Below are 27,151 nucleotides of genomic sequence, written 5' to 3' on the forward strand. Positions count from 1 at the left end.
GAACCTCTTTTCTCGTCCACACAACCCTCCCTTGCTGATAAGCTTGTCACTGGAGTCTCCTTCCTGCCTGCAGTGGGCCAAGTTGCTGTATTTGCACTGGCCATTCCTGGGAATGGATCTTCTGATATTCCCACATCTGAGACCTTCCCCTCAGATCTTAGCTCAAATGTTACTTTCTCAGCAAGACCTTCTCTGACCTCTATCCCAGGTCTCATAGTTATTCTGTTGATTTTCTCCATTGCAGGCATATATTATTTCTTTGATTATTGTTGGTTTCCTTCACCAGAATATAATTGCTACAAGTGTAGAGTCCTTGCCTGTGGATTGCTGTAAACCCGAGGCCTAGAATAAGTGCCTGTACATTGTAGGTGCCTAGGCTGATTTTTTAAAAATTAAGTGAGACAAACAAATGATCCAAGATTCCAATCCAAGTTTCAGAGCTGAGCATTTTGGTTAAATGGATAGCTTTAGTTCAAAAACGAGTTTCTCTGGCCCCTGTTTGGAGGCAGATGGACAGGGAAGTGAGGGGTACTACCTCTACTTTGATCTATGAATACTCAAAGTACTTCTGGTTTGTGTAAATGTTCTCAAGTTGGATGCCCCTCCCTTTCACCTGAAGAGTGGAGGAAAGGGAAGACCTACAGATGTGATATTTCAGAGAAAGTTCAGTTCAGCTTTGGAAAGAATTTTAGGGAGCATTAAAAATACAGCAAGACTAAGATAAAGTGCTTAGGACAGCTTGCGGGGGGAGGTTAGGGGATGGAGGGATTGAGCGAAAAGGAAAAAGGACTCATGGACATGGACAACAGTGTGGTGATTGCTGAGGGAGGGGAGTATACGGGGACTAAATGGTAATGCCAAAAATACAATAAAGATTAAATTAAAAAATAAAATAAAACAAAAGTGCTTGAAGGTCGGGTAATAGAAGGGAGGTGGTTTGTCTTTGGGAGGGTTTAGGATGAAAGGAATAGTTTAGAATTTAGATGATAACCTTTGTTTTCTAAAGTCCCCAGGCTCTGCTTGTGGCCAAAAGGCAAGTACTTCCCGAAAGAGACAAAGGGGGGAGGAGGAAAAAGAGATTCAACCTTTTGGATAATGTGCTGCCGACCATGGAACAAGATATTTCAAGAGGTTTTTTAAATTTTAATTTAATTTTATCATTAACCTTGTTGATCTTAGAGACTTCCCCTTCTTTTGGGTTTCTATTGTCAGGATATTTAGGGAACAATTTTAAGAATTTCCCCTTCCCAATAAAATAAAAGCCAAAAAACTAAAACAAGACCCCCCCAAAAAGGAATTTCACTTTCCTAGCCCCAATTGTTTGAATTTTCCAATAAATTCAAATAAAATCATTTACCATTTTTATATACTGTAATTAAAGAGAAGAAGGGACAGTTTCTTAACCCTAAAACACACTTTGTTTTTGTGTGTGTGGTTGGGGGGGAGGAATAGTCAGAGTCATTTAAAGGTAAAGAGAAGACCCACTGAGAGGGAGCAGGGGAATGGAGGGTGATGGTGAGATGCTAAATTTGACAATACAAAAAAACTGAAGCTGGATCAAATTATAAAACTTTAAACCCCACAGGATTTGACATTAGATGACTCTTTATAGTAAAATGTTAAGTAGTTAATATTTTATTTTCATTGCAGGTCATTTTGCATTGTACCCCAAAGCTATTTGTTCTTAGAACAAATGCGCATATGCTTATTAGATTTAACGATCTCCTGCTCACAGTCAGTAAAGGGGTCAGGCTAACCTGACTCTCTTGAATGAATAATCTTCATTTGCACTTGTGGTGACAAAAGCATTAGTTCTCAAACCTAGAGGATGAGCTGGGGCTGGAGGGGTAATAGGTGAATGATGCTGAATCAATCCTTTTTTTTCTTTTATGTATTTTATTTTCCTGTGCCTCTGTGGGTGGAATATTTCCCCCGAAATGTGTTTAAATTTAAGACTGGTTTATTACCTAAGAAACAGTCAAGACAGTTCTAGAACTCAAGCCAAGTTGAGAGCTGGTAGCCGCTCAGACTCAGTTCTGCATCTTCCTCTGTCTATAAGTGGCTTTTATTATTTGATTAAGTAAATACCTAGAAAAAAGGGAAATAACTTGGTCAAAGATTAGTATCAGTTAATCCATTCTGCTGATTTTTATCTGTTCAGAGGACATTTAATTCATTTTTCCAGACCCGTAGTAACTTTCAGATTCTCTCTCTCTCTCAAAAAAAAAAAAAAAAAAAAAAAAACACATAATAAAACAAAAAAAAAAACCCACAATGGTTTTTGGGGGCCAAGAGCTGAATCATAAGTTTAGTGGAGGTGGACCCACCAACACAGTTGACTAATTGGCCCGGCCTGCGCTTCCTCAGCAATTACAACCACCATGTGACAGCCCTTGTGTGGGATGCGGGGGAAATGCTGGGGCTGAGGCTCCTTTCCAGTTAAAGAAATGCTTCGTCATTGCTGTCATCATCTGCTGGGGTGAAGACGCATCTTCAGTAATAAGGCACGACTGTAATTCCTCACCCTCTGGCTATTATTAATCATGATTCATTTCATGAAAGAGGGAATAAAAACCTCCTAGGCCCAAAGCACATCTAAACTGGAAAGATTTCAGGTTTAGGCATGTGAGGCCTTTTCGTTCATAAAGAGGGAAATGAGTGTGTCCTCCTGAGAGAAGGAGGTCTGGCTCCAGCCAGCGGAGAGCCAGATCTGTCCACCTCTTGCATGGGCAAGGTCTTATTCATAATCAGGAGGAAATAAACTCAGCCTTTCTGACTCTTCATTAACAATCTGTATTGATTTAATATTCTGTAGTTATGTTATTTGCCTTTTTTTTCCTCCTTAGTAAATAAGACATGTCCAAGTGCCTTGGGCTTTCTACCCAGTTCTAACTTAGCCTGGAATTATTTGGGGATTATTCATTCTTGCTAATGAATAACTCCCAGAACTACAGAGCTGGAAGAATTCTTAGAGATCATTTTTATAGTTCATCCCCTCTGTTCAAAGATAAGGAGAAAAGCCAGATTGATAAGATTTACAGGGACCTGCTCAAGGACACTATTACTTCACCTCAGAATAGAGGCTAGCTCACAGTGCTTGTGGCTTTTAAGGCCTGTGTTCTTTCTACCGCAGTAGAGCTTCAGCAGAGGGGTAGGCTCTAGAGAGTTCGTGTGTCACACTGGAGCTCAGTGACAGGTGTGCCTAAGTATTAATAGAGGACAACCTGGCACATGGGTAAGGTATTAAAAGACTGAGGGCAGGCTTTTGGGAATCAGAGGACCCAGGTTCAAATGAAGACTATGCCATTGTCCGCATAGTCTTGGGCAAACTATTTACCTTTAGTGAAATGAAAACAGTACAAAACTTCCATTTCTTCATCTATAAAATAGGCCTAATAGCATTGTCAACAAATCAGTGGTGGTTGTAAAAATTGGCGTAATGTATGTGAAGTGCTGAGCATCACGCATAGCCTATAGTCAGCACTTGGTAAACAGTGGCCTGCATTGCTGTGTTAGTAATAAAGATGTTTCCTTACCAAGAGCTAAAATAAGACTAGAGGGTAAAGAGCACGCAGGTTTTCTCCCAACCATGTCTTGGCAGGACTCTTTTCCCTTCCTTCCCAGTGGGCCAGCTTTCTTGGCCAAGGAGACCTTCTGTCTTTTTTGTCCCCTGCCTACAATGATGAGAATGCACATGGTGGGTGGCAGTTCACCCACTCGGGAGAGAACAGGTTTATCTTAGGGTTCATCTCTGCCCTTAGCCTAGCTCAGGCCCACCTTCAAAAGGCTGGAAATCAGAGAAGGCTGGTTACTGCTACTCATCTCTCCTACCGCTCCCATTTCTCCTTTCTTTTCACCCCTTCTCATCCGCTCCCCTCCTCCTGCTATGTTTTCTTTTCCTCCTCTCCACCTTCCTTTCTTTCTTCTCATCAGCTAGCTACCTGACTGCAGGGCTGAGAACTCCAATTGTCTCTGCTAGGATCCATCTCAGCTTCAGGTTGGCTTCTCTGGACAGTGCCCCTACTTCCCACCCCCACCCCCTGACCCTGACTGAGCATATGGTGCTGGGAGGGCTGGGCTCTTTCTGCCCCATGAAAGATTCCTTTGATAGGCCTTTTTTTTTTTTTAAGAAAGACCATGCCTTTTTCTTATATTTTAATTTATTGATTTGAGAAAGAGAAAAAGAAAGAGCTAGAGAGAGAAACATTAATTTGTTGTTCTGTTTATGTATGCATTCATTGGTTGATTCTTGTATGTGCCCTGAGGGGATCAAACCCACAACCTTGGCATATGGGTAAAACACTCCAACCAACTGAACTCCCTGGCCAGGGCTGATGGGCATTCTTTGTTCCAGGGCTCTCTTGGGCTGGCAGAGACTTGGTCACACCTTCATCCTGGTCTGAAGGCTCCCCCTGTCCCATCCTATTTCCACCTGTTTTCTTTCACAGGTATTTCCTGTGAAACCCCATTCTAGCTCCTGCATCCCAGAGAACCCAAGAAAATATGCTAATTAGCATCGCAGCCCTAGGGCTGCATGTACATAGCCCTAAGTGTAGGGCACAAACATGAAAGGGAACGGGTGACATACACGGGAAAGGGCTCAGAACAGAAGAAATGTCTGAGCACCAACTGCATGCTGGGCATTGAACCAGGCCTTTTGTATTCATGACTTAATTGAGTCTTTATAATGAAACTGTGATATAGGTTTTATTATCTCCATTTACTGTTAAAGACACGAGGGCTCAGAAAGTTTAAGAAACTTGCCTGGTGTCACCCAGTTACTAAGGGTGGGGCCAGAATTTGACCCTAGACAGTTTGACTCCATAGTGCTTGTGCTTTTTCTGCTGCTGTGCCCACTGTGTGGCAGAGGGTAAGGCAGCTCACCTCCCTAACGCCCCAGAAGCCAATGGCTTTCATTAATACTCAGTAACTGCGTCAGAACCAGGAGAATCATTCAGGGTGCTGTACAGGAGAGAAATTAGAATCCTTCACCTCACTCTACAAACACCTTCCGAATCTCCTATTCTGATGGACCCTTTTCCCCGCATCCAGTTTCAGACAAAGAGCTAAAAATAAACTAAGCCTAACAAAAGTAAGAATCATAACAATTATTATAAACTAATGATAGTATAAAGTTAGCTCACACTTAATATGAGGGCTCTCATGATACACACCTTTTCAGCCAGACACATCCACACATTTTCTTGCTTAATATTTGTTCTTCCATCTGCCTTGCAAAAGACTATCTCCTCTTGTGAGAGTTCTTGCGGGTCTGTCCTCCTGCTGACCCTGAATTTCAAGGAGGAGGCAGATGCTCAGCTGCTGCTCAGCCCTCTGGCTATACTTTGAGCCTCAGAGAGACAAGCAGGTACATGATTTTCTGCCACGTTACAAATAGGGAAACATGAAGGAGTAACTTGGGTTGTATGTATTATGTAGAATGGCTATATGGGACTTGATATCTTCCTGTGCTTTGGCTCAAAGGAAATTACAAACATTATTAAGCATTTGTTATACTCTGTCTCATGGAAATTTCATTTAGCTTCTTGATATATAAATGTTAGATCTGACCTGCAAGAAGAATGTTAGTACCACTCGCTGGTCATTTACTATGTGTCAAGCACCATGATAGGCACTTTACATGCATTTGTTCTTTCTTAGCTTTCGTGGTAGACATGACTGTCCCATTTTACTTACAAGCACATGGATTTAGAGAGGTTAAGCAACTGGCTTAAGATCACATGACTAGTTAGAGGCAGACTTAGATTCAAGCCTAACTCCTTCTGACTCCAAAGGCTCTTCTATGTATCATGTGAATAGCTTTGGGAAGAGATAGGCTTATGATGCCCTGAACCTTAATATTTTAAAATAGATATTAAAGCTTTCTTATATTCATTGTATCCTTAAAACAACTTGGTGAGATAGATGACAGTATGTTTCATCTTAAGACACCTTTCCCCATTTTACTACTTTCTCCACCCCTAATTGCCCATTTCAAGGTCCAACTTCTAAAATAAAATGAGTGCCCGCATCCCATTCTCACCACAGTGTACTTTCATTGGGCTTTCATGCTGCCCTGGTTACAGGACCAGCTCTTGTTGTTGTCCCTGGTGACCTAAGCCACTGGACTTCCTTCTCCATGACCCCCATCTTTCCCACATTTTTAAGGAATAATTGACCCAGTTGATCTCTCCCTCTTTCTTGAAAGAATGTCCTCCTTTGGTTTTGGGGACACCACACACTCTCCTTATTTTACAGTTCTTGCTACTCTTCAGTCTCCTTCATGGGTTCTTTTTCTATGCTGGGGCACATATTACCAGCTGTTTATGCAATAGCCATTCTTTCCTGCTTCCTATGAATAAAACACCACTGTTATTCAGGACAGCAAGGCGCCCAGCTAAAAATACTTCCTTTTCTCGACTCAAAGTTAAGGGTGGATGTGTGTCATAGATCTGGACAATGAAGAAGTTGGTTCAGTAAAAGCTTCTAGGACCATTTTTGTTTCTTGAGAGAAAGGGGCTGACTCACCCTGTACCCCTCCTCCTTCCTACCTGAATTGTGGTTGTGTGTCTCAAAGTGCAACTCTCATCTGTGACTATGAAGCAACAGATCAAGGAGAGGCCTATATGTAAAGATGGCAGAAGGGGAAGATAAAAAACTTAGGTCCCCCGAAGTATCATTGGTCAGCTGCACCATCCTTGGGCTGCCCAGTTTCTGACTTCACTTTATGTGAGAATGTACCAAGTCTGTTTTAGACAGTATACCAGTGTGTTCTGGTATTTGCCATCAACTACATTCTGAATTGGTATACTATCTGGTCTCTGAATGTTAGAAACACCCAAGATTTAGTCAAGGGAACCTCTTATCTTTTATCTTTTTAATGATATAGATACTGGGAGAATAAAGCCCTCACTAGGTGACTTTGTACATTCCCTTAGCTTTACATAATAATTGGAGCTCATTATTCCTTTGCCTGAAACACTCTGTGTCAACTGCCTCTTACTTTCTCCTCTCAGCTTCATTCTAGTATTCTGCCGTGGCTGGGGTGGGCAGGCCCAGTTGGGCTTCAAGTCAATTCATAACATCGTGGATACCTGCTGTGCACACCTGAATGGGGGGTGGACTTTGCTTCCTCTTTGGGAATTCCTTTAAATTTGCAAGTCAGTAGGAAGCCTAAAGCAAAGAATAAATAGCTCCACCTGTAGCTAATCAGGACACCAATTCTGGAAGGCTTGCTTTAAGCTTTTTAGGATGTGGGTAAATGAAGTCCCACTCTTTCTGCTATAAGTGGCAACTTACACATTGCTTTTCATCATTCCCTACTTTTATCTCGATTTCTCCCCTTTCCTGGAATCATTCCAAGTAAGCTACCTGCAGGTGGGTTTTTATCTTAGGCTTTGTTTCTCCTCTAACCTAAGCTAAGGGACCCTATACTGGCCTTCTCTTCTTTCACTTTGAAGAATCTGCGAAAAAACTGCTGCTCACCTCCCCTATCTCATTTCACTCTACTGTCCCCTCTTGTACCATGTAGTATGGCATTGAGCCTCCAAGTTTTTCTGAATACATACAAAAATAAAAATGTTCATGAGGGTAGCAGAGTATGCCACACCAAAATATGGCTCTTTGCCATAAGGATTATTTTGAGCTGATTATTTTTGAAATAAAGCAGACACAGGAAAAGCTCTAAAAACAGTAGACTTTACCTTTTGTAAGGGAATTTTACATTTATAAGGGAAACCTCCATTTGTGGGGCATCTCCCTGTCTGTACCAGGAAGAGAAGGACGACTGCAAACCAGGAGAAGCTCATCAACAGACAAGGCATCAGACATAAATCTGCATAAACCTTACTGTATTTCCCTGATAAACTCCCATAGCTGGCCTCCCCACCGGTCAGTGTCTTTCTTTTTTCTTTAGTTAAAGATGGTATTTGAAGTCCTGGCTTGAGTCATTTCTGGGAGTTGCTCAGTTTTCCTGGGTATTTCCAATGTATATATGTTATTAAACCTCTGTTTTTCTCTTATTAAACTGTCTTTTATTACCTCTCAGCCATAGAACTTAGGTGGGTAGATAACATTATTTCTCCTTCCCTACACCAGATTGTGAATTTCACCTGGAATGTATTCTGGCCAGAGAACCAGGATTGTCTATCTCCAGAATAAGTAGGTGCATCCAGCAGACCAAGGTTCTGTTCTACAGAGTGCTTGGAGAGCAGAGAATGAGAGCAAAGGGGAGAAAGAGCACCAGACCCCTAGAGGGGCACAGAGCCTTATCCCCGCTTCCTTCCAGGGATCTTTCTGTGTAACATGAAGTCCACTGGAACTGGGACTCTCCCCTGAGCAGGCTGACTTAGTCAACAAAAGTGTTGTGCTGTCACTCCTTTCTGTTCAGAGCTCCCTTTCCTCTCTACCAGGTGGTGCCTCGTTTCCGCTTCCACTCTGTCAGGTCACTTTGCCTCAGATATATCACAATCACATTATAACTTGGAAATGGCATGAGTATTCTCACATGTTCTGCGTGGGTTGAGACAAATCCTACTCTCCCTGATGAAAACTTTGTAGATTTCCTGGTTTTGTCAATAACATATTTCTAATTAGTTTTTATAATTGTTATCCTTTGTCAAATTAATACAGTTCTTGTGGAATGTTTGAAAAATACAGTAAGTGCAAAGAAGCAAACAGACAAACCATAACTCCACTGGAAAGTAAAGTTTTTTTTTCCCCCTATGTGTACTTTCTCTGTACATAAAACCACCAGCATGCTTTAAAACTCACCTGGAGTGTGTGTGACTTGCATGGGTGACTGCTTGCATCCTATCACCCCTCAGGCCTGCCAGTCACTCTGGCAATGGGAGTGGGCACATGACCTGAGCAGGTCCAATTAGAGTCCTTCCCAGGAATTGATATATAGATGCTGGGAGCAGGGAGCTTCCTTTTTCTACAAGAACTGCTAGGCTGGGATGCAAAATGACTGGCAGTATTGGTGGACATTTTTCTTATGACAAAAGAAGACTTTTGTAGTGAGAGGATGAAAGAAATACACAGGATTAAGAATAGCCAAAAAATGAAGAGAGAAAAAGAGAAAAAGAGAAAGAACTGTGGGTCACATATCAGCACCTGCATCTTTTTAAGCCAGTCATATGCATGGACTTCCCCATTTATAGAAGCCGGTAAAGTCCTTTTATTTTTTTATTTTATTATTTTTTTAAAGATTTTATTTATTTATTTTTAGAGAGAGGGGGAGGGAGGGAGAAAGACAGGAAGAGAAACATCAATGTGTGGTTGCCACTCAAGTGCCCCCCACTGGAGACCTGGCCCACAACCCAGGCATGTGCCCTGACTGGGAATCGAAATCATTACCCTTTGGTTCACACTGTGGCACTCAATCCACTGAGACACATCAGCCAGGGCTCCTTTCATAAAAAATTAATTTTAATTGGGCTTTTAATATTTGAACTATGATAGTCATGATTAGTACAGTGCTTGTAGATGTCTCATTCAACCCTTCAACACTTCTGTGAAGTGCATATTAGCCATGTTTCACAGATAAGGAGACTGAAATTTAGGAAGGTTAAATCTTTTCCTTAAAATCTCTTAGGCGGAGAGTTTATCTAAATCTAAACCTGAATTCTTATTCTTGTTATATTAGTTACACTTTTATTTTTAAATAATTATTTTAAAAGTTTCAGTTTTGTTAATTAACTGTATTTGCTGTCGGTTAATTGAAATGTTAATCATTCTCTAGCATAATGATACCCCTTTTTCAAAGGGTGCCAGGGGTGGAACAAGACAGGCAACCTCTCTGGGTAAGATACATTTGGCCACAGAGCTGAGGATTCTCCATTCACCCCTCCAGCCCGACCACAGTTTACTGCCTGGTATGTGTCTCTCCATCATGAACAATGTTCTCAAGGTGAGTTGAGCACACGGACATGACATAGTCTACTCATAATCAGTGACTTGTGACAGCCATGGTGTGGAGGGGGTGGGGATGAGCTTCAAGTATGATCCAGAAAATCACCTCGAAAGGGGCAGGGTCTCCCCCAACCTCTCCTGGAACTCTCTGACATCACTCTGTATACTCTCCTCTCAGAAAGATAGTGAGAGTAGAGTGGCTGTATGAGTGTCCTAGGGATGCTGTAACAAAGTACCACAAGCTGAGTGGCTTAAAAACAATAGAAATTTCTTCTCTCCCAGTTCTGGAGGTTAGAAGTCCAAAATCACAGGGACAGCAGGGTTATTCTTCCTCTGAAGGATCTAGGGAAAAAAATCAGTTCTTCCTTGTTTTTTCTAGCTGCTGGTAGCCTGGGGTGTTCCTTGGCTTATGGTAGCATAACATCAATCTTTGCCTATGTTTTTTACATGATCTTTTCCTATATCTCTGTCACTTTTATTATTAAGATATCTATTCCCCACAATCCCTCCCTACCCCCACCCCATTATGAGCCCTGGCTTAAATGTAGGGACCGTAGGATAGGAAATAAAACTTTTTCTTTTACCTTCTTAGGTCTAGTACTTGGGGCCTGCAAATTAAACTGACAAAAACCATTAACAAGAGAATAAAACACAGATTGTTTATACATGCTATGCACATACATGTAGAACTCAGTGATGAATAACTGGAGGGGTGTTTAGAATATGGGGTCTATATACCATCTTAACAAAGTGTGATAAATTTAAGTGACAAGACAAAGGCAAGGGTTTGGGCTTCTAAGGGTGGTAAATTGTGGGAAGGAAGACATGCTAGGGAAACTAACAGAAGATAAGGGTTTTTTTTAGCAAGATTTGTTTACAAAACCTATCTTGATACTAAGTTTCTATCTGTAGTGATAATGGTTGTTTCCCTCCTCCTGTATGGGTGAGGGGTAGGGGGACACTTTTACAAAAAGGGAAATTTATGACCGGCTTTTAAGCAGATGGGGGAAAAGTGGAAAAAAAAAGCTTCTCCTTCTGCTGTTGCTACTGCTTAATTGCCTTTGGCTCAAAACAACTCTTATGCCAAAGTGTCTTACTTTGGGGTAGAATATCCTGATCCCCTTCCAAATGAATTAATTGATGTAGCTCATAAATTATGAATATGTTTCTATTAATATAATAATGGACTTCTTTGTATGAAAGGACTTGAAAAACTATTTCTACATATTTATTTTAGAGGTGATGCAGCTGGGGCCCAGAGAGGGGCAAACATAGGTTTATAGTTGTGAGCATGTGAAGCACAGAGTTTATTCTTTATTGTTTATTTATTTATGTTTAAATATACACTACCCGTATATTGTATTATATGTTCCTCACCTCAAGTTATTATTTGTTGATTATTATATTATTTTCCATATGAACAATGGTAAACCTGGTTTTGTTCCACCCTCTAGAATTTTATTTTTAAAAATATTTTATTTATTTATTTTTAAAGAGAGGGGAAGAGAGGGAGAGAAACATCAATGTGCGGTTGCCTCTTGTGTACCCCTTACTGGGGACCTGGTCAACAACCCAGGTATGTGTCCTGACCCAGAATCAAACCAGTGACCCTTTGGTTGCCAGGCCAAAGCTCTATCCACTGAGCCACACCAGGCAGGGCTGTAGAATGCATTTTAAACATGGTGCACAGGTTCTTCAGGTCTGCCTGCCGTTCCAGACTCATTTCCCACCATTCACTTCTCTCTTGTTGTTCTTGGAAAAGCAAACTTCTTGTAATCCTTCTGTGAACATCATATTGTTTTATGCCTTGGTGGTTTTGCCCACACAAGTTTTCCCCTGACTAACTTGTACTCAGGTATCAGCTTCTCCCAGAGGCCTTTTCCAAACCTCCAGGTTGCTCTAAATCCCCACTACTCCACCTTCATGCAACTTTGTGCATCCATCTAATATAGCAATTGCTCTGAATGACAAAACTAATGGAATTTCCCAACCTATTCCTTTTAGCTCAGGGATCATGCCAGATTTATTTTTATGAACCTAAACCTAGCACAGTGTCTGGTACATAATAGATACTCACCTAATGTTTATTAAATTAAACTGAATTGATTTTATTCACAAGTTAATGGAATTATCAGGATAATTATTATGCTTTATCTACTCCCTCATACTGCAGTGTTAAAAATAATTTCTATTATAAAATTCAATTAATATAATAAAATCTGTGAGTAGATATTTTCCCCTGTTTTTTCAATTACCAGGTTGTCTTTATTTAAGAACATGCAATTTCCTTCATAAGTCTACAGACCACCTCATCATGCTTCTCTTTCATACATGTATGCATCTGTGAAAGAAATCGTGCTATGGTTCTGCCCATTTCTAACTGTTTTACAACACAATTCAGTCCTACTGAGCACATACCCGGGTGGGGACCATCAGAAATTAATAAGAGGGCTCCACTATTTTTGATCATTTTAAAAGGAAACTGTTTTTGTCTACTATTTCTTTTAAAGCCAGGGTTTAGAAGCAGAATGATCTTTTTACAAAATTTCCCCTCTTTTCCCTCTTCTTTATCAATAACCAGCAGCTAAAACATGAGATGAACTTACCCTAACTACTGATGGAAAAAAGCATCTAAAATCTCTCTTTGTGTAAACCACAACTTGCTATCAAGTCTAGAAAGTATTTACTATTCTGCAACTTTAAAAGCTATGGTAGTAAGAACACATTAAATAAAGACACAATATAAATGCTAAAAAGTTATTGAAATCTTAGTTTAATTTTATCTGTCATTTTAAGTTATATTTTATTGATTATGCTATCATAGTTATCAAAAAATTTTCTCCTTTGTCCTCCTTCATCAGCACCCTTCACTCCCCCAGGTAATTCCCACACCATTGTTTATGTCCAAAGGCCAAGTTCTTTGACACTCTATTTCCTATGCTGTACTTTACATCCCTGTGGCTATTCTGTAATACCAATTGGTGCTTCCTAATCCCCTCACTTCTTCATTCATTCCTTCTCATACCCCACCCATCCAGCAAATGTCCAAATAGGCTCTGTACCCATGACTCTGTCTGTTCTCCTTGTTTGCTTAGTTTTTTAGATTCAGTTGTTGATAGATATGTATTTATTGCCATTTTATGGTTCATAGTTTTGATCTTCTCCTTTTTCTTTATAAAAGTCCTTTTAACATTTCATGTAATAATGGTTTGGTGATGATGAACTCCTTTAGTTTTTTCTTATCTGGGAAGCTCTATATCTTCTCTTTGATTCTTTTTTTTTTTAGGTGTAAAAAAGTTCAATTTCACATTTCAGATAATTTGAAATGTATATATTTGGGATATATACAGGGTAGGGCAAAAGTAGGTTTACAGTTGTGAGTGTGTGAAATAGTTTATTCTTTTTTATTATTTACTTATTTTTTTTGTTTCATACATTACTTTATTGTTGTTCAATTACAGTTGTCTGCATTTTCTCTCCACCTCTCCCCGCCACCATGCAAACCCATCTCCCTCCCTTGTTTCCACCCTCCCCCTTGGTTTTGTCCATGTGTCCCTTATAGTAGTTCCTGAAAACCCTTCTCACCACTGTCCTTTCCCCTCCCCTCTGGCTATTGTTAGATTGTTCTTAATGTCATTGTCTCTGATTATATTTTGTTTGCTTTTTTTCTTTTGTTGATTATGTTCCAGTTAGAGGTGAGATCATATGGTATTTGTCCCTCACCGCCTGGTTTATTTTGCATAGCATAATGCTCTCCAGTTCCATCTATGCTGTGGCAAATGGTATAAGCTGCTTCTTTCTCTCTGCTGTGTAGAATTCCATTGTATAAATGCACCATAGTTTCTTGATCCACTCATTTGCTGATGGGTACTTAGGTTGCTTCTAGCACTTGGCTATTGTAAATTGTGCTGCTATGAACATTAGGGTGCATAGGTTCTTTTGGATTGGTGTTTCAGGGCTCTGAGGGTGCTCTTTGATTCTAAATGATAGCTTTGCTGGGTAGAGCAATCTTGGCTGTAGGTCCCTTCTTTACATGACTTTGAATATTCTTTGTGAATCCCTTCATGACTGCAAAGTTTCTTTTGAGAAATCAGCTGACAGTCTTATGGGAACTCCCCTGTAGATAACTAATTGCTCTTCTCTTGCTGCTTTTAAGAATCTCTCTTTATCTTTAACCTTTGGCATTGCAATTATGGTGTGTCTTGGAATGGACATCTTCTATTCATCTTATTTGGGACTTTCTGTGCTTCCTGGAGTTGCATGTCTCTTTCCCTCACCAAATTAGGGAAGTTTTCCTTCATTATTTTTTTTCAAATAGATTTCCAATTTCCTGCTGTCTTCTCCTTCTGGCACCCCTATGATGTGAATGTTGGAACATTTGAAGTTGTCCCAGGGCTGCTTAAACCATCTTCGTTTTTTGGGATTTTTTTCCTTCTTGTTCTAACTGGTTGCCAGAAGGAGAAGAGAGCAAGAAATTGGAAATCTATCTGAAAAAAGACTGAAAGAAAACTTGTCTAATTTGGTGAAGGAAATAAAAATGCAAGTCCAGGAAGCACAGAGAATACCAATTATGATGGCAGCAAAGAAGCCCACTCCAAGACACGTCATAATTAAAAGGCCAAAGGTTAAAGACAAAGAGAGACTCTTAAAAGCAGCAAGAGAAAAGAAGTTAGTTACCAGATGATTGTCAGGAGGGGGGGAGGGAGAGAATGGGTGATGAGGTGAGGGAATTAAGAAGTATATACTCACAGGATAGCCATAGGGAAGTAAAGTACAGTACAGGAAATGGAGTAGCCAAAGAACTTATACACATGACCCATGGACATAAATAATGGTGGGGACATTGCTTGAGGGAGTAGGGGTCGAGGGGTGGAGGGAAGCAAAGGGGGGAATATCAGGGCAACTGTAATAGCGTAATCAATAAAACATAATTTAAAAAATAAAATAAAATTTAAAAATACACACATTTTTGACCTCCAAATCCCATTTTTTATATATTATTGTATCCTAAGTGCAAAGATACATACATGGTGTTTGCTCTATTATTTTAATTTTTCTTCTGTTTTTATTTTTGTTAAAATTATACGTGCACATAATTTTAAGAATGAAGTAGCTCTATAAGGCTTGTTGCTAAAAACAGCAAACTCTGATCATCCCTACCCATTTCCTGTTCCACAAACACTTCAAGTATTTGAGCTGATTATTTCAGTATTCGTCTTCATAATGTGAAATGTGTTTTCAGATTTAGGAATCATCAGTGGTTCCCCAGTAGGAAACTGAGCCCATAGCTCTCTCACAGCACACCCCAGGACACACACACACTCCTTGCCTTTCTCAATTTGCAGTGGTTTTAAACCATCATTTAAATGGATCCATACTCAGTGTGTACATTATTAGTAGTATGTAAATGCTAATCAGAACTTAGTCACACCATATAATGTGATTAGTTTTCATTCCTTGCACAAAATTTGCTTTTCCTTAATAATTGTTAATAATTGTCTTTTCATTCCTCTTCATTTTCATATCGAACTTGCTTAAAAATTTTTTTATTGATTGATTTTAGAGAGAGATAAAGAGGGTAAGGGAGAGAGAGAGAGAGAGAGATCGACCTATTGTTTCACTGATCTGTGCAGTCATTGGCTGACCCTTGCATGTGCCCTGACTGAGGGTCAATCTCACAACTCTAGTGTAGTGACACAACATTCCAACTAACTGAGGTACTAGGCCAGGGCTCAAACATGCTTTCATTTGATTGTATTAGCAGCTTGAAGAAACCTCACTGTGAACACATTGGGGGAAGTAGCAGTGTCCCAAATATGCTGCTGCAGACTGTGATCACATAGTAAGGCTCTCTTAGAGGGCACAGCAGTGGTTCAGAGTACGGGCTTGAGTCCTAGTTCTTCTACTTTCCAGCTAGTAAGTTATATCACCTCTGTGAGTCACAGTGTCTTCATCTGAAAGAGGGTGATAATATCAGCACCTATGTTGCAGTTCTATTGTGAGGAATAATGATTAAATGAGTAGCAGTGTTGGACATGAAGTAAATATTTATTCAGAGCTGTCATTTTAATTATTCTATGAGAGTAATAGTAGTAGGAACTTAAGAGGCTAATTTTTATTCAGAAATTTATTACTATTTCCTTTAATCTTTTTCCTGATTAAGCAATACACATTAATCAATAGAAGGCTTGAAGAGCACACTAAAATATAAAAAAGCACAAGAGAAACTATCTCATTATCCCACAATACAGAGGCAACTGCAGTTAACCTTTAGGCATATTTTTTGTACCAGTTTTTTTTGTTAGAGAAACTTTTTGTAATTTACATGATTACAATGATACTGCTTATACCATTTTGAATTCTGCTCTTTTTGTTGTGTAACACGATATTAAAAATTTTTCCATATGATTAAAAAATCTTTATTTGCATACTTTTAAAATGAAAATAGCCTAGTGTTTCACTGTATTGCTATAGGGTGACGACAACCATCCCATTTGCCCAGATCTGAGAGGTTCTTGGAAGCAAAGCTTTTATTGGAAAGTCCAGGACAAACCAGGATTGAGGTGTTCGTCCTACTTTTACACACCCTTTTAATTGGATAATTAGGTTTTTCCCCATTTTTTAACTTTATAAACAGCACTGATGAGAATTTTTAAAGCAGTTAATGGTCTTTCAAATTGTTTTTATAATAACTGTCCTTCTCCAACTTCTTGAGGGCAAAAAATCATATCTTTTGGCCTAGATTTTTCTGTTTAACCCACAGGGCCTGGAGCAGTTATGTAGATACTCAATTAATTTGGTACCAACCAAGTGAATGGCTGACTGTTGTAGGTTGAATTGTGTCTCCTCAAAAGATATGTTGAAGTCCTAACCCCTGGTTCCTGTGAATGTGACCTTTGAGATGTAACTAAGATGTAAGTTAAAATGAGGTCATACTGGATTGGGGGTGGGCCCTAAATCCAATATTTCTGGTGTCTACCTAAGAAGAGAAATGACAGCCCTGACTGGTATGGCTTAGTGGGTTTGGTGTCATCCTACAAACTGAAAATGTCACTGGTTCAATTCCCGGTCAGCGCACATGCCTGGGTTGCAGGCCAGGTCCCCTGATTGGGGGCATGTGAGAGGCTACCAGTTGATGTTTCTCTTGTTCATTGATGTTTCTCTCTCTCTCTTTCTCCTTCCCTTCCCCTCTCTCTAAAAATAAATAAATAAAACCTTTAAAAAAAGAAGGGAAGTGACAGAGATAGATCACACAGAGAGGGGATTGGTATGTGAAGACACAGACACACAGAGGGAGGATGGCCATGTGATAACACAGGCAGAGGTGGGAGTGATGTAGCTGCAGGCCAAATGTCTGTTCAGGCTGCTGGAGCAAAGTACCACAGGCCGGGTAATTTACAGACAACAGAAGTTTATTTCTCACAGTTCTGGAGGCTGGAAGTCCATAATCAGGGTGCCAACATAGTTGGGTGAGGGCCCTTTGCTGAGTCACAGACTTCTCATTGTGTCCCCACATGGTGGAGCCTCTTTTTTAAGGCACGAATTCCACACATGAAGGTTCTACCCTTATTCTTTAATTACCCCCAAAGGCCCCTCCTATTCATATTATCATGTTTGGGGGGAGGATTTCAACATATATAGATTTTGGAAGTTACATTCAGACCATAGGAGCAAAGAACACCAAGTATTGCTAGCAGCTACCAAAAGCTAGGAGATAAAACATGGCCTTGCTAACACCTCAGTTTCAAATTTTTGGCCTTCAGAACTGTGAGAGAATAAATTCCTATTGTTTCAAGCCACTCAGTTTGTGGGATTTTGTTATGGCAGACCTAGGAAACTAACAGTATGGGTATCGTGTGTGAAAATGGAAGACACTAATGCCATAAGCCTAGAAACGTGCATGTGACTGTGTAAGCAGAATGACTCTAAATTAATTGGTGTTCTAGTCTATTTATAACAAGATGCTATGAACTGAGTGGTTTATAAACAATAGAAATTTATTTCTCACAGTTTTGTGGGCTTGGAAGTCCAAGATCAAGCGCTGGTAGATTTGGTGTCTTGTTAGGACCTGTGTCCTAGTTCACAGATGGACAGCTATCTTGCTGTGTCCTCATATGGCAGAAGGGAGAGGGAAGATTATGGGGGTCTCTTTTACAAGGGTACTGATCTCATTCACGACAGCTCCACCCTCATGATCTAATCACTCCCAAAGGCCCCACCTCCTAGTACCATCATCCTGGAAGGGAATGTTTTAACATATGAATGGGGGGGAAATGTAAATGTTCAATCTACAGCAGTTGGTATTTTCTTTCTTTCTTTTTTTAAAATATATTTTATTGATTATGCTATTACAGTTGTCCCATTTACCCCCTTCACTCCCCTTCACCCTGTACACCCTCTCCCATCCACATTCTCCCCCTTTAGTTCATGTCCATGTGTCATAAGTTCTTTAGCTTCTACATTTCCCATACTATTCTTGCCCTCCTCCTGTCGATTTTCTACCTATCACCTATGCTACTTATTCTCTGTACCTTTTCCCGTCTCTCCTCCTCCCACTCCCCTGTTGCTAATCCTCCATGTGATCTCCACTTCTGTGGTTCTGTTCCTGTTCTAGTTGTTTGCTTAGTTTGTTTTTCTTTTAGGTGTGGTTGTTAATAATTGTGAGTTTGCTGTAATTTTATTGTATATGTTTTTTATCTTCTTTTTCTTAGATAAGTCCCTTTAGCATTTCATATAATAAGGGCTTGGTGACGATGAACTGCTTTAACTTGACCTTGTCTGGGAAGCACTTTATCTGCCCTTCCATTCTAAATGAAAGCTCTGCTGGATAGAGCAATCTTGGATGTAGGTCCTTGCCTTTCATGACCTGGAATACTTCTTTCCAGACCCTTCTTGCCTGTAAGGTCTCTTTTGAGAAATCAGCTGACAGTCTGATGGGAACTCCTTTGTAGGTGACTGTCCCCTTATCTCTTGCTGCTTCTAGGACTCTCTCCTTCATTTTTACCTTGGCTAATGTAATTATGATGTGCCTTGGTGTTTTCCTTCTTGGGTCCCACTTCTTTGGGACTCTCTGAGCTTCCTGGACTTCCTGGAAATCTATTTCCTTTGCCAAAATGGGGAATTTCTCCTTTATTATTTGTTCAAATAAGTTTTTAATCTGTTGCTCTTCCTCTTCTCCTGCTGGTACCCCTATAATTCGGATGTTGGAACGTTTAAAGATGTCCTGGAGGTTCCTAAGCTTCTCCTTGTTTTTTTGAACTCTTATTTCTCCATTCTTTCCTGTTTGGTTCTTTCTAGAAAGAACCTTCTGGTCCACTCTATTGTTTTGAGCCCCAGTTTCTTTCCCATCGTTATTGGTTCCCTGTGCATTTTCCTTCATTTCTCTTATTGTAGCCTGCATTTGTTCATCTAATTTGCAACTAAAGTCAACCAATTCTGTGAGCTTCCTGATCACCAGTGTTTTGAACTGTGCATCTGATAGGTTGGCTATCTCTCAGTCGCTTAAAAGGATGAGTTCTGGGGCTTTGATTTGTTCTTCTGTTTGAGCCATCTCTCTCTCTCTCTCTCTCTCTCTGTCTCTCTCTTTGGTCTGGTCACACCTGTTATGGTGAGAAGTGAAGCCTTAGGTGTTCACCAGGGCTGGGCACCCCATTCTCTGGATTGTGACATTGTATGTGGGTGTGGGGTCGAGAAGGAAGAATGGCAGTTTCTCTGTTCTCTGTGCCTTGGTCCCTTGGTCCCTTGGACCTCGGTCCCTTCTGCTGCTTCCCCCAAGCAAACTGGGCCCCTCTGGTGCCAATTCCCATGTGGGTGGTCCTGTGCATGCCATGGGACTTTCCAAGGACCTCTCCTGTGAGGCTGGGTGTCTCTCCATGTGCCTCAGGGTTCACCTTCTGCAATCTTGTGCACCCCAAATGCCTTACACGCCCAACTCTCTCTGCTCTCCGCACCTTGACCCGCACCTGGCTGCTAGTCTCCGCCCCTCCTACTGGTCTGGATGCACAGGTCTAATTCAACTTCTTGGTGGTCTGACTTCCATTCAGATCAATTTTCTGTCATTTCTGGATGTTATTCTGTTTCTAAATTGTTGTTGTCCCTATTTTCGTTGTGCGTGGAGGTACAGTGCATCTACCTATGCCTCCATCTTGGCCAGAAGTCCAGCAGTTGGTATTTTCCATCTCCTCCTTTGCTCCTCATCTTTGTTTTAGGAGTTGCTTCATGTCTACTCCTGTTCCTGAAGTGGATCTCCCTAAAATGAGGTCAGAAACCAATTAACTTCCCTTATTAGACCTTTGATATTCTAAAATACTCATGACTTTTTTCCTCTGGATGTTCTCTTATGTTAATTATGAAGGCTCCCTAGATAATACTAGTCATACAGTTTCTGTATTTCACGAGTGACCATAATTGGTAGGTCATAGGGGTATTTGTTGTATTCCGGGAGCTTTTCTCAAGGTAGCAGTGACAGACATTTCTATTCCAATAAATTCTATCAGCATCCTCTTGCTTTCCCTCAGTGCATTTGAAGTTCCTCTTGCTTACATCTTACATAGGAAGCTTAGCAAATAAAAGGTAACATGTTGGGCCCATCTTTAAGACTGATGAAAACACATTAGCAAAGTAGACAAAAAGAGACTATTTTTTTCTCAGTCTTGTTCCCCAGTTAACATTAGAAACTTTGTCCTTCCTTCACCCTATCTCAGGCTTGTAGACCACCTATAATCACTTCACTTTAATATTGGAATCTGATATTTATATAGACAGAATTACCACAAAAACACATTTCGATCTCAGCTGTGTGGTCTGCTAGATGATATTTAAAGAGGTGTGGTCAAGACCCCTGCCCAGAACATTTGAGAACATAAATCATGAGAGGCATGTGGTGGGCCATCCTATCTATTTTTAGTGCTCTTTAGGGATGGAGGTTATGGAACTTTCTTTAGCTGCCTACTCTTACCATCTTTGTGGAATTTAAAGCTGTTTTTAAGCCCCAACTGGTATAGCTCAGTGGGTTGGGTGTTGTCCTGCAAAACAAAAGGTCACTGGTTCATTTCCCAGTCAGGGCACATGCCTGGGTTTTAGGCCAGGTCCCTGGCTGGGACATGTGCTAGAAGCAAGTGATTGATGTTTCTCTTGCACATCAATATTTCTCTCACTCTCTTCTCCCTCCCTTACTCTTTCTCTAAAAATAAATAAATAAAATCTTTTAAAACAAAAAGGTAATTTTTTTACATTTTTGCTTTATTAATGTTTTATTTTAAAAAATTATAGTTTTGTAACCTTGGTGGAGTGGAGTTGGTGATTGAAGTCTGGTGAGAAGACAGGGAAATCAAAACACCTGGGAGACATATTAGTTACATTATTCTTTGGGTTATAATATTGTGATTTGCATTTCCATTTCTAGCAAACAATCATAGATTAGAACTTCCATTGTTTAAGAATTCTTGCCATTCTTTGAAACAGCATGGGTTAAACATAGAGACAAAGAAAATATTGTATGAGGACTAGATGCCAAGAGTATACAGCCTTCTCTGATGAGGTCAATTATGTTTTAAATGCAACAGAACATTTTGTAACATTTGTTCTTCTAATGTGCTCCTTGACAGAACCAATATAGGATGTACAAGGAGAATTTTTAAAAAGCAGCTGTATTACTATACTTTGTCAGCAAATGGATAATATAAAGTCTTTCATCCAATCAGGATTGTAGGGAAAATGCCATAGTCTCTGCTGGTCAAAATAATAACATTAATCAATAGTAATTTATGTGATGATCAAGATGCCACCTCTCTAGCCCTGGCTTAGTACTCAGTTGGTTGGAGCATAGTCCCCATACACCAAGGTTGAGGGTTTAATCTCTGGTCGGGGCACATACATGAAGCAACCAATGAATGCATAAATACGTGGAACACAAATCTCTCTCTCTTCCCCTTTCTCTCTCTCTCTCTCAAAAAATAATTGAAAAAAGACTCTTTATAGGAATAAGCAGATTGTGGGTTACATTGTCATTCACATCTGTGTGGGCCCCAAGTGTACCTGTCACCATTTTCCCACAACTGGACAGATTCACCCTGTGTTACAGAGGGGCAAGCAGAAGAGTTGAATGTAGAATCTTCTCTTAAAACTATTTATTTATTTATTTATTTATTTATTTTGGAAAGAGGGGACAGTAGAAAGAAAAAGAGGGAGGGGAATATCGATGTGCAAAAGAAACATTGATTGGTTGCGTCTTGTATGCCTGCAGCCCCTAATTGGGGACCTAGCCTGCAACCTAGTTATGTGCCCTGACCAGAAACCAAATGGGTGATGCTTCAGTTCTCACACTCAATCCACTGAGCCACACCAGCCAAAGCTGAATGCAGAATCTCATAATTGGATTTGTGTTCTGGCTTAGTTGATTCTGAAAAGAGGTCAAATAAAAGCAATGCGCTAGAGAATATTATTTTGAGCAAAAGATTTTCTAAAGTAGCATATATCCATGGACCATAAATAATCAATTGAATACTCCATTACTATTTACTGAGAGTAAGTCAGTAAACTTACTGTAGAGTAAGGGGGACTACTGTGGGGGAAACGTAAGACTGGAGTCACTACAGTGCGTACTCTGGCAGCATGTGTACTGAAACTGGAACGGTACAGAGGTTATCATGGCCCCTGTGCATGGATGATGTGCAAGTTTGTGAATCATTCCATATTGCTTTTAAAGAGGAAAGAAAAAGGCTGGGATCACCACGATGTGCATATCTTCTAGTGTCATCTCCATTAAGGCCTCAAGTCTTTACTATAAAAACATTGTTTTTGAAGAATCACTTAAAAGCACATTGAAGTGGATCCTTTAAGAATATCAGTGAAGACAGGGACTTGACCTGAGTCCTGCTTTGAGCTTCCACTGTCCACTCCCCATAGTATGTGAGGGCCTTAAAGAATCGTGCCTCTGCTTCTTTGTAGTTTTCCATCTCACCACTTGCTGCCTCTGTCTGTTCTTCAGCCATATGGAGCTATAGTCTTCTGTGCCTTTGCACACATTGCTCACTCTTCTTGGAATGCTTGTCTTCTTTTTGCCTAATTCCTTCTTATGCTTCAAGACTTAACGTGATATATATCCACAATAATTGAGAGCAGGGTGTTGAAGAGATACACACATGTATAGCAGCATTAACTATAGCCAAAAGATGGAAGCAAACCAACTGCCCATCAACAAATGAAAGGATAAATGTGATATATCCATAAAATGGAATATTATTTAGTTGTAAAAAGGAAGGGAATTCTCCATAAAATAAAAAGACAGGCTACTGAATGGGAGAAGTTATATGCCAATGATATACTCGATAAGGGGTTGATATTCAATCTGTATAAGGAACTCATACAACTTAACATGCAAAAGCCAAACAATCTGATTAAAAAATGAACAGAGGATCTGAATATGTGGGGACCTGGCCCACAACCCAGGCATGTGCCCTGACTGGGAGTCAAACTGGCAACCCTTTGGTTTGCAGGCCTGTGCTCAATTCACTGAGCCACACCAGCCAGGGCATGAATGTGTACAGCACGGGGAATACAGTCAATGATATTGTAATAATTATGTGTGGTATCAGATATGCACTAGATTTATCAGGATAATCAATTTGTAACTTATGTATGTAAATATCTAATCATTATGTTGTATACCTGAAACTAGTAATAGAGTATTAAATGCCAACTGTGATTAAAAAATAAAATAATAAAATAACATAAAATTGGTAGAAGAAAAAAAGTAAGGAAATTCTGACACATACTACAATGCAGATGAATCTTCTTTACTTTTTAAAGATTTTATTTCTTTATTTTTAGAGAGAGGGAAAGGGAAGAAAGAGAGGGAGAGAAACATCAGTGTGTGGTTGCCTCTCATGCACCCCTCACTGGGGACCTGGCCCGAAACCCAGGCATGTGCCCTGACTGGGAATGGAACCAGCAACCCTTTGGTTTGCAGGCCAGTGCTCAATCCACTGAGCTACCCTAGCCAGGGCCAACATGGATGAATGTCGAAGATATTATATTAAGTTAAATAAGTTTGTCACAAAAGGATAAATATTGTACCATTCTACTCCTATGAGGTATTTAGGGTATCCAAAAACATAGAGACAGAAAATAGAATGGTGGTTGCCATGGACTGAGGGGTGGGACAACAGGGAATTATTGTTAAATGTATACTGAGTTTCAGTTTGAGGAGATGAAAAAGTTCTGGTGATGGATGGTGATGATGGCCACACAACAGTGTGAATGTCCTTAATGCCCCTTACTTAAAATGGTTAAAATGATAAATTTTATGTTATGTATATTTTACCGCAAATAAAATAAATCAATAAAAAAAGTCAACATAGACATTGTCTCCTTTATAAAACCTTCTCTGACCCCCTAATCTGGGGCGGATGTCTCTAACACATTGTGCTGTTTCTGTCATTACACCGTTGCAGTTTTCTTGTAGGGATGTACAATATCAATAATGTAAAACATTTAGCATGCTATTTACTTAGTTATGGTTCAATACATGGCAGTTATTAAAACATTTATCAGTTGTATTGTAATCTTTCTTACTAGTCTGTCTTTCTTTTTTTAGGTGATACAAACTGTAACACAGCCTCCATTCAGAGAACGCCAGTCTGTCTTTCTCGATCATAATCTGCTTGAAGACAGAAGCTGTCTCCTCTCTCTTTATGTCTTCAGAGCCTAGCAAAATGTCTGACACAAGGGCTCATTGAAAAACTAAATGAATGTTAAAGGGATAACTCTTGGAAACCCAGAGTAGAAAAGATACTTTGGAGTAAAGAACATTGCTTCCACCATCATGATAACAGATCATTTATGCAAAGCATGTTATGAAGTTCCTGCACATAGTAAAGCTAGAGTAATTGGCTCAGAGTTAAATAGCTTGGTCTAGTGAATCCTTTACCCCCTCTATAATGTTCGAAACATGGGATGTAGGAATGACTCTTAACCTTGACAGTAATAGGTTTACAAATAACTTTTTATTATTCAAATGTACATGTATCACCCCTATGTATTCATTACTCAGCTCAAAAAATTATTGACTCCTTGTCAATCTTTTTTCATCTGATCTATCTGTATCTCCCTCACCCCAGAATATTTTGAGGTTAATCTTCAACACCTTAACAAATTCTCACTGTATTTGTTTTATGAAACTCTTTTTCATGTGTTTAATCTCTAGAAAGGGTGGAAATCAGATCCTCAAAGCATCCATGATATTTACAGACCTTTAGAATCTTGCCAGAGTGCGTATACCAAAGCATAAGCAACAACTGATTTGCTTTAATCTCTAGAGATCAGGAGATTTCCTCTAGTTTTTATATCTCTGCTGGGTTTTCATGTTCCTGTATTGTCGTTTCCAACCTGTCCCAGTCACCCTTTGTACCCAGCCCCCAATGGCAGCCTTTGTGCTTTTCTTTGTGTAGTCTCACTTTTGCCTTCCTTCTTCCAAAATCTATCAGTCCGTCAAGACCCATTATAGGAATTTTGTTCTACGTAAGACCATTTTAGATTCTCTCACCCTTGTAATGTGATGGAGTTTACAATCATAGCACAGTTTTATACTTATTTAATTGTTTCACATGTATCAGTTTTGCCTCAACAAGATTGCAGGTACCTTGATGGCTAGAATTCTGTCAGAACACTTCTAATTTTAAAAAATTAATTATTTTTTACAGAGAGGAGATGGGAGGGAGAAGGAGTGGGAGAGAAACGTCGATGTGTGAGAGATACATCAATCAGTTGCCTCTTGTGTGCCCTCTACTAAGGACCGGGCCCACACCCAGGCATGTGCCTTGACTGGGAATTGAACTGGCCACCGTTGGTCTGAAGGCTGGTGCTCGATCCACTGAACCACACCAGCCAGGGCTTTAACTTTTTTTGGTATTCTCTCATTTCTCCGGCCCCCTTCCCAAGGTTACTGTCAATGGAGAGCTCATACTAAATTGCTCATCAGTTCATTGATTAATCTTCACGCACTAACATTTGGGTCAACTGTACACTCTTACAGGGATGTAGTAGAACCTATGCAGTGGCCTTACCCAAAATGTGAAATTTAAATCTGATCTGTTTTCCTGCTTCAACTTCCAATTTTTCAGAAGATGGAGAACAGGGAACTCTATAATGATGCAAAGAGCAAAATCTGGACTGTGGAAAACTATAGGAAAAGTTTCTTCAGTAAATAAACTGCAATAGTGGAGAAAACAGGTAAAGAGGGAACACAGGGACTTAAAAAGACCTAACAACCAATCACAATCTGTCAACCTTATGCAAATTCTGATTCAAGCAAACAAACTGAACAAAATTTATGACATTTATGTAATAATTAAACACTTCATGAACAGTTTATGATGTGAAGAGTTTTATTTTTAATTTACCATTTAAAAATTCTGATAAAATACATACACCTAACATAAAATTTATCACCTTAACCTTTTTTAAATGTACAGTTCATTGGTTTCAGTACATTTACATTGTTGTGCTAACATCACCACCATCTGAACACAGAACTCTATTCATCCCGCAAAACTGAAACTCCCCATTAAATAACAATTCCCATTACCTACCACCCCTACCCCCAACAACCACCATTCCACTTTTTGTCTCTGCATTTAGTACTCTAGGAACCTCAGATAAGTGGAATTACGTATTTGTCCTTTTGTGAATGGCTTATTTCACTTAGCATACTGTTCTCAAGGTTTATCCATGTTGTCACATGTGTCAAAAGAGTATTTGTTTAGAGGAGTAATTGTTTGTATTTGGTAAAAATAAAAAGAACCCTATTTTTTAGAGATACACACTGAAATATTTGTGGATGAAATGATAGAAACTCTGGGATTTGCTTCAAGATAGCATAATGGCAGGGAGCAGATGTGGTACAGTCAAACTAAGACTGGCTACAAGTTATTAATTGTTGCAGCTGGGTAATAGGTACATAGAGGGTCATTCTATTACATCCATTTTGATCTATGTTTGACATCATTTCATAATGCATTGTTAACAAATAAGAAAGTAGCCCTGACCAGTGTAGCTCAGTTGTTTGGGCATTGTCCCACAGAGCAAAAGGCCATCGGTTCGATTCCTGGTCAGGACCCATGCCTGGGTTGCAGCCTGGTCCACAGTGGCAGCATTTCGAGAGGCAACCAATTGATATTTCTCTTCCTCTCTTTCTCCCTCCCTTCCCTGCTATCTAAGAATAAATAAATAAAATCCTTTA

General features: G+C 39.8%; 1 pseudogene; it reads left to right on the plus strand.

The window, feature by feature from the left end:
- Positions 1-22,511: 22,511 nt before the first annotated feature.
- LOC114498266 lies at positions 22,512-22,611 on the plus strand (annotated as a pseudogene).
- Positions 22,612-27,151: the final 4,540 nt, after the last annotated feature.

This window comes from Phyllostomus discolor, chromosome 5 (assembly GCF_004126475.2).
Source record: "Phyllostomus discolor isolate MPI-MPIP mPhyDis1 chromosome 5, mPhyDis1.pri.v3, whole genome shotgun sequence".
NCBI classification, from domain to species: Eukaryota; Metazoa; Chordata; class Mammalia; order Chiroptera; family Phyllostomidae; genus Phyllostomus; species Phyllostomus discolor.